General features: G+C 35.2%; 1 non-coding gene across 1 annotated transcript; it reads left to right on the top strand.

Moving 5' to 3' along the window:
• The first annotated feature begins 9,171 nt into the window (after positions 1–9,171).
• TRNAK-CUU (transfer RNA lysine (anticodon CUU)) lies at positions 9,172–9,244 on the top strand. The gene has a single exon. It is a non-coding gene; the product is annotated as a tRNA-Lys (tRNA).
• Positions 9,245–9,459: the final 215 nt, after the last annotated feature.

The raw sequence follows: 9,459 nt of genomic DNA, 5'->3' as shown, positions 1-9,459 counted from the left end.
TATTAATCCATTTAATCCTCACTGAAAACTACACTAGAACTTTTCACCTATTATTTATTAATATATTGGACAAACATTTATTTGGCACCTACCTTATTTCTGACACATAGTATTGTTTATCTCCAACAGCACTAAAATGTAGATATAATTGGTACCTTATGGATCTTCAGAGAGGTTAAGTAATTTATAAAGGCTACAAAACTAGCAGGTGGTAGACTTGGTTTTCAAATTCATATCTGACTTAAAATCAGTCCTTAATTCCTGGCTACCTCAAATCCTATGGCCCCTAACCTTTCCTTTCAGACATTTGTTAATACATTGAGAAAGCCGCATTGTAGAGACATTGAGAAAGCTCCTAACTTCTTTTAGGTTCAGTCTCCTTGTTTATGTGATCATCATCACCCATGTACCACATGGGGTTATTGTGAAGTTAAATGAGGTATAATGTTAAATATCTTAGAATACTAACTGACATGTAAATATATTTTGGTTGGATCAAGCCACAGTGTGTTTCTTCTTATATTAGGAACCTTGATCCACTGACAGTATGTAAATATTTAATTTTTGTTTTTCATCAGGAGTTAAATAATACATAGTCCAATTGCAATTATTTTTAAAACTATGTTCCTCATTTCCTTAGTGCTTTTTTAAAAATAGCTCAAAATCTTGCAGAAACATGAAGAGAAATAGAAAGGATTTCACTTAAAAAACCCAAACTAAGATTCTATTCTCTTTTGGATAAGCTTTCCATCCAACTCCAAATCATTCGATTATTCAGAGAATGCTTATCCAGTTTGAGTTCTTGACTTTTTTCTTCTTTTTCTTCCCATCTAGGTAGTTTTCATAAAAGGAAAAGTTGCAATTAAAGACTAAACTGAAACATGTTCCTCATAGGAAGTTATGCTTCCATGAAAAAATGCATGGGAAATGTAATCTCTACTAAAGGAATGCATCTTATGAATAGAAACTTTTTTGAACAAACAGTTAAATATAAAAACAGCACCAAGAGTCATGGCTTTGGCTCTGTTTATTAGTTTTTCTCCTAATGCACAAACTTTCCCTACCTGTATTATTAGAGATATTTTCCTATCTAAGAGCCAAGGAAAAGATGGTACTGATAACCTAATAAGAACCACACTTAAGGAGTCTTGAACAGTTCTTGTGTTAGAATTATTTCCTTTGTGACTGGGAAAATTCAAAATGGAAAATTTGCTGTGATTTTAGATCTCCATCGTTACTAGGCTTAAGGAAAAACCTATCTGGTAGACTAAAAGTAGAATGATAATAATCTTTCTGGTAATGTCATGCCTATCACTTGAACATATTTTACTGAAAGTCTGGTGGGATCAGCTACAACTTTCGGAGGAAGCTGTAATATCTGTAGTTTAGAGAGTGTACACTTAGACTTACCTAACAGTGAAAGTGAACTTAAACATAGAACAGTGTACTATTGTTTTCTACCATAATAGTATTAACAAGAAATTAAACTCAATGATCTCTTTTACTAAACTCTGCCAAATTGTTGTTTTTGTGTTTACATTTATTCTTCTTTAATTAAATAATGAATGTGCAATCATTGTTTATGATTATACCCTATTTTCCTTTCCGGAAAACAGTAAGGCATGTATATACTCTATTAAGGGTTTCCTTGGTGGATCAGTTGGTAAAGAATCTGCCTGCCATGCAGGAGACCCTGGGTTGGATCCCTGGGTCAAGAAGATCCCCTGGAGAAGGAAATGGCAACCCATTCCAGTGGAGAATCCCATGGACAAAGGAGTGTGGAGGTTAAAGTCCATGGGGTTGCAAAGAGTTGGACATGACTGAGTGACTAAACCACCACCATGGTCTATTGAAAGAGTTAAAGAATAAAAGTAAAGTGATGAGGCGATAAGAATAATGACTAACAAAGAAGGTTAAAAAAAAGATGAAACCAGCATTAAGATTAATACAGCACTTGCATGCCTCAAGGTACTGTGTTACTGCTGCAGATTTAGTTCTGTGCTTTCTAGTGATCAAAGTAAGAAAGGTACATTTTCTTTTATTTATTTATTCAATAAAAAGCAATTAATCTGCTGGTATACAGTATATGCCATTGAGGGTCCTAGGTATTATAATCTTCTAAAGAAAGTTACAAAATTAGATATTCTTATATTACAGAACAATGATTTATTCAGGAAAAGCATATCTTTCCCTAATGTTAAGAGCTGAAAGAACGCCTTCTTGAGGATCCTTATAAAACAAGTCTAATTAATTTTGACAATAATTTTTACTATTCTGTAACGGTAAACAAGCAGTTGCAATGACTCAATGAAGCAGTTGTTGTAAGGATATTGTGTCCAAAGTACAGAGAGAACCTAGGAGAGGACACTTGAGTCAGCCTGAAGGAATCAAAGAAGTCTTCATGGCTAGCTAGCATTTAGGTCATTCTTGAAAACTGATGAATTGCATAGCAGAACTGCCTGGCATTCCAAGAAAAGAGCAAAGTCTATATGAATGCATTTAAGTCAAATGAGAAAGGAATGTTCAGGGATTCTTAGTAGTTTATATTTGCAATGTACAGATTTTGAGTGACAGATAAAGATGAGTGAGTAAACAGGAAGCCAGATCATAAAGTGCCTTGAATGTCATGCAAAATGAATGCAACTTGTTTTGCTACAAATGGAAAGCTATTGAAGAGTGACAAGTGGTGATCAGATTTGTTAATTAGAAAAGATAGAGAAAAACATGCTGAAAAAGTTGAGGGAAGATTACAAGGTGGAAGGAAGGGATCCAATAGCCAGGCTCAGAGGTGATTAGATAGAACTTTAACTTGTAGTTATAACAGGACTCATCCTTTTGTTACAGAATTTTTGGAAAAATTGATTGCTAAAGAATAATTTAAAATACCAACAAAAGTGTTGCCTTGGGAATCTGAAAGGATGGTGGCATCTTCTATAAGGATAAATGGCACAAAAAGATGAGGATGAGGATAGATAACAGTATCTTCCATCTACAGTTCAGTTCAGTTCAGTTCAGTCACTCAGTCATGTCTGACCATTTGCGACCATGGACTGCAGCACGGCATGCTTCCCTATCCATCACTAACTCCTGGAGCTTACTCAAACTCATGGCCATTGAGTCGATGATGCCATCCAACCATCTCATCCTCTGTCACCCCCTTCTCCTCCTACCAGCAATCTTTCCCAGCAGAGAGGGTCTTCTCCAATGAGTCATTTCTTAGAATAAGGTGGTCAAACTATTGGAGCTTCAGCTTCAATGTCAGTTCTTTCAGTGAATATTCAGGACTGATTTCCTTTAGGATGGACAGGTTGGATCTCATTGCTGTCCAAAGGACTCTCAAGAGTCTTCTCCAATACCACAGTTCAAAAGCATCAATTCTTCAGTGCTCAGCTTTCTTTATAGTCCAACTCTCACATCCATACATGACTACTGGAAAAACCATAGTTCTGACTAGACAGACATTTGTTGACCAAGTAATGTCTCTGCTTTTTAATATGCTGTCTAAGTTGGCCATAGCTTTTCTTCCAAGGAGCAAATGTCTTTTAATTTCAGGGCTGCAGTCACCATCTGCAGTGATTTTGGAGACCAAAAAAATAAAGTCTGTCACTGTTTCCATTGTTTCCACATCTATTCACTATGATGTGATTGAACCAGATGCCATAATCTTAGTTTTCTGAATGTTGAGTTTTAAGCCAACTTTTTCACTTTCCTCTTTCACTTTCATCAAGAGGCTCTTTAGTTCCTCTTCACTTTCTGCCATAAGTGTTGTCATCTGCATATCTGAGGTTATTGATATTTCTCCCGGCAGTGTTGATTTCAGCTTGTGCTTCATCCAGCCTGGAACTTCACAGTTTTATATAACTGATCAGATAAGCTAGTTACATATAAATAATTGAACACTCTACAGTTTCTAGAAAGGACCAAACTGAGCTCATGGTTCCCAATGTAATTGGTAGCTACATAGCTGTTTGACTAGCAAGACATCACTTTGGTTACAGCATGATTGAATCTGTGGTACTATGTAGATAAAGGCTGAATTGATAAAAATGGCCTGACAACCACATGTCAGTGCCAAAGGAAGAGATCACCACAATCCAGGAATTTAAAAAGTGATAGATACTGTAGGACAAGTATCTACAGTACTTGTGCAGATCTTGGAACTTTATGGTTACTGTTATGTGGAGGAGGACTTTATTTATTTATTTTTTTTGAGGAGGACTTTAAAGTAAGTAAAATTTTGGGGAAATTATTCAAGGTTGTACAGTTCCATGCTTTTGGATTTTGATCAAAGCATGTAAAGAATTCAATCTTTATAACCTATGTCCAGCTTACTTAGTATCTCACTGTAGTCTTCGGTTGCAACAAAAAGTTTCACTTCTGCAGTGTTCTTCTATATAACGTGTATTATGTCTTCCTGAGCCATATTGGAAACGTACTATTGGGGCATTAGATAGGCATGTATAGATAGGTTTTTACATGTATCCTCATAGATAGGGTCTCTACTACATTAAAAATAGCTAGACCATGCTTCCTTATGTATTTTATTTCCTTTTTGAATGCTAAAACTTTCCCTTAAACTTTTTTAGTTGCTAGGCTTTCTTCTGATTTTCATAAATGAGCACTGACCATGCCGTCCAAAAACAATGCATCTAAGTGTCTTTAGAAACCACTAAATAAAGTACAAAAATCTAGTTTTTCATAATATCTTCCTATTTTCCTTCCTTAGATATTCTCTCTGTCTTCTGCTACCTAGTACTCTCTTTTAGGAGGTTCTCCCGATGGTTCAGATGATAAAGAATCTACCTGTAATGCAGGAAACTCAGGGTCGATCCCTGGATCAGGAAGATTCCCTGGAGAAGGGAATGGTTACCCACTTCAGTATTCTTGCTGGAGAATCTCATGGACAGAAGAGCCTTGTGAGCTACAGTCCCTGGGGTCACAAAGAGTCAGGAATAACTAATGCTTTCAGTTTTTCACTTCATCATGTGATCAACAATGACCCTTTATATTTAGAGCCTAATTACTATTTTTACTTATTACTACTAAAAAGTCATACTCTGGATAAACAGAGAAATAAATGAAAAAAAAAACCTACATAAATCTAAAAACACAAGTTTTCAAACTAGAGAATTATTGTGACATAAATGTACTTTTATACATTATATATAGATATTTTTGTTTTTATTTTATTATCATTTGTTAGCCCCCATGAATCAAATGGAGAAAATTTTATAAACATCAGAAAAACCTTTACTCCAATTAGAAAAATAATGTATATTCGATTTTGAAAATTCTGATGTTTTATGATGCATTGAGAAAACAGATGCTAGAATCATACTGTCTGACACAGTAGTGACTGTATTTAGCACTCAGAATATAGTTAGTGCATATAGAAATATACTATACGTATAAAACATTTGTTAGAAAACAATTCCAGAAATTGGAAAACAAGCAATTGTCATGGAAAAACAGAATGTAACATATTAATGTTTTGATGTTGATTACATGTTGAAATGGTAACATTTTGGACATACTGAGTTAAAAATTTATCAAATTAATTATACCTGTTTTTTCTTACTTTCGTAATATAAGTGCAAGAAAAATTTAAATTGCGTATTTGGCTCAAAGTATGTTACACTCTGTTAGAGAATTCATTTTGTTTGTACAAAAAAGCCTGAGCTAATTTAAGACATTTTGATATTAAAAAAATGATCATATATTCTGATTTACAAAATGTTTGTGGAAGGGTGGTATCCTTGCAGAATGGTGGATAAGTACATGTTGATGTTTTTATAAATGCACTGGGTATTGTGTTCATGTGTAAAGCAAAGGGCCTTGTATTCCTATGCTCCTATTAAGTTGTCTTCCTTCATTAGTTAAGGTACCATCTGGGACTGACTATGCTTAATCTCAGGGCAGTGATCCAGTAGAATCCAGAGAACAAAAGTAAATATTTATTTCTAAGTTTTCAAAGCCTAGACCTTGAGGCATAAATATAAGATTTAGGGTGATACTTTAAGCAGTCTGATTGATTTTCTCTTATCTCCAAAACTAGATCAAGTTTTTCCTAACTGGGGAAGGGTGAAGAGAAAGAGAGAGGAGAAGAGGATGCTAGAGAGTTTACATAGCATCATATCCTTAAAAGGCCTATGCCCTATATTTCATATAGACCACTAGCCAGGAAGTGGCCAAGGGGTAATAAAAGAATTCACACCCTGGGGACTGAGGCTTATGCAAATAAGGTAGCAAGAACCCAGAGTTCTGACTTCAACCCAGCACAGCACTGGAACAAAAATGATTAGATGGTTTTTTTGGGAACATGGCCTTATTTAGCCTCATTATATTTCCAGAAGTCCCAGAAAGTCATGAGAGAGAGCACCTGCATGTTTCCCATACTCTCAAAAAGAGGAGGGAAATAACTGAAAGTGAGTCGATTAAGGAAAGGTTTATGGACAAGTGTGAAAGATATCAAAATAGCAACTAGTGTGGGCACAGAACCAAGCACAACCTGAGATCGTGTGTATCTCAGTACATGGAGGAACTAAATCCGGATTCTTTTCTGATCTAAGAACTGACTGCTATTTCAAGAGTTCCTGGAATATACATGCAGCTTGAGGAGAAAAAAGAAAGAAGAAAAACTCGGTTAGTTGAGGAACATAAAGGAGGTTTAACTCAAATGTAATCTCAGAGTTTCATATCTTCTATGTGATCAGTGAGGTAGCAAGCAAGGATCATGAATTATTTTAAAATTCCAGATGACTTGAGAACATTTTTATTTAGTTTTAATGGGCATGTATTTACTAGTGGGAAAAAGAAGTTTTAAATGTCACTTTGATTTGTCTCCAGGGGACAGTCCCATGACTAAAGACCAATCCTTGGGAAACTTTTAGTAACCTCTTTTTTTTGCTTCTTAAAGAACTCCGGGAGATGGTGAGGGACAGGGAGGCCTGGCTTGCTGCAGCCTATGGGGTGCCAAAGAGTCATGACTTAGCGACTGAACAACAACTCTTTCTTCTAAAACCACTACTTCTCCATATGTACATAAGTCTGCTTTCTTTGAGCATTTTCAATGTCCAAAACTGATTTTCTCTTTTATATCTTCAATTTTTTGTTGTGAAATATTCAAATAAACAGAAAAGTTGAAGCACTAGTAGAACAAACACTGTATTTATGTCACATAAATTCAACAATTAACCATCTACTATATTTGTTTTATTTATTACTCTCTATGGATACACACATTTATTCTGAAATGTTTAAAACATAAATTTTAGACAGTATTTATTTTCATCCTTAAACTTTTCAAAATGAGGACATTGTGTTACATAAGTACAATACTAATCACAAACCTATGAAAATTAACAAAAATGACTTGTGATCATTTAATCTTCAGCCCACATTCAAATTTCCCCACTTATACCATGGTTGTGTTTTCTAGTTATTATTTTTTTTCTAAAGAAGAATTCTGTCTATGTTCTTATGTTGTATATGCTGCTACATCTTTTTAGTTTCTTTTAGAAAGTAGTTCCCTCCACATACCCCTCTTTTTTTAAATTACATTTTTTTAAAACGCCCAGATCAGTGTTCTCATAAAATGTTCCACATTCTGAATTTATTTAATTGCTTGCTCCTTGTTTCACCACTTTGATTCTTAATCAATTGCTTGCCTCAAGAAAGTTATATCCTCTCCCTGAAGCTTCCTTTCTTCCCATCCATTAATTAAGAACAAATGTGAGATTGTAAAGATTCAGTGACATAAAAAATGTGAAATGGTTTTGGAAATTTCAAAGTATTTTGCAATTGTAAGACATCTTTATTCCTATAAAGAAATATTAATAGTTTCAGATTCTCTGAACAAACTCCTTATTCAGGGGAAGCCGTGGTGATCTGGTACATGGCTCAGCAACCAGCTTTCCAAACAGAAAAGCCTTGCTTTTTAAATTTTGCCAGTTTCTGTGGTGTTAATATTCCTACTCTGGCCAATTTCAAACCAACACCTTGATGTCAACCAGACTACAAACTTCCAGAAAATTTAATGATCAACTCTTTTGAGCTTGAACAGGTCAATTTCAGCACAACACTGAGAGGATGCTTGTAGGGAAGGGTTGCCAGATTTAACAAATACAAATATATCTGATATTTGAGACAGTTCTTTGTTGTGGATTTGAATTCAAATTTACCCAGGTGTCCTGTATTTTCTCTGACAACGCTAGGTAAAGGGCATGTTTCCACGGGTATGTATGCGTGTGTATGTGTGTGGAGGTGTAAGTGAGAAGCCTAAAGAGACAGATACTAATCTTCTTCCCCCAATGACTCAACCATACATTCTCTGTATTTATTTGGTTAATTTACTTTTTTTTTCTTTGCTTCAGTCAGGGAAATGCTGCACCAGAATTTTCCCAGTTTATACTTTGTCTTATTACTAAGATTTCAGGGCAAAAAAGAAAAAGAGAGAGACTTTGAGAAGAATTGAGAAGTTTATGTTATAAAATGAGTTCTAAAAAAAAAAAAGTTTGAATTATATAGCAACTTTCTATTTTGACCAAACTCAATTCTAACCCTTTTCAAAACATACATAAGTAAACAAATGCCAAGCATTATTTAAAAGCTTGGAAATTAGAATTTTCTTTAGAGTATGTAGGAAAATGATTAATAAAAACTTTGGTAGTTTAAGATAACTGCCTTACAGGTAGGCTTTGTTGGCATATTTAGGTGAATCAATTCTTTTTAAAATGATGCATGTGCAAAATAAACTGAAGAACTGAGTGGTCTCCAATTGCCACAATGAGGTAGAATATAGTTTGCCTAGCCATTTGTATTAATTTTTTTTTTTTAAGATTTTTTGATGTGGATGATTTTGAAAATCTTGGTTGAAGTTGTTACAATATTGCTTCTGTTTTATGTTTTGGAGCTTTTGGCTACAAGGCCTGTGGGATCTAAGCTCCCTGACGAAGCATCACCCCCTGCAATAGAAGATAAAGTCCCAACCACTGAACTGTCAGGGAAGTCCCCTGTATTAAGTATTATATATTAAAGATATTTACCTTTACAGTAAAAAGAATAGGAGGACAAACACTTTGGTTGTCACTGTACACTTAATATCCTATGAAAAATATGCTCTTTCCCTGTCAAAAGAAAATGTGCATTTGACTACATGGTTCAATAAGTCATGCCCAGCTAGCCCAGTCAGTAGAGCATGAGACTCTTAATCTCAGGGTTGTGGGTTCAAGCCACACATTGGGCAACTTTTTTGCTGCCTTGCGTTTCCCTGATATGTCAGTTCATAAAGAACCCACCTGCAATGCATTAGATCCCAGTTCAATTCCTGGCTCGAGAAGATCTGCTGGAGAAAGGATAACCTACCCACTTCTACAAGGGCTTCCCTTGTGGCCCAGGTGGTAAAGAATCCACCTGCAATGTGGGAGACCTGGGTTTGATCCCTGGGTTGGGAAGATCCTC

Source organism: Muntiacus reevesi, chromosome 2 (assembly GCF_963930625.1).
Source record: "Muntiacus reevesi chromosome 2, mMunRee1.1, whole genome shotgun sequence".
Classification (NCBI taxonomy): domain Eukaryota; kingdom Metazoa; phylum Chordata; class Mammalia; order Artiodactyla; family Cervidae; genus Muntiacus; species Muntiacus reevesi.
This window is presented reverse-complemented; position numbering and strand designations above follow the sequence as displayed.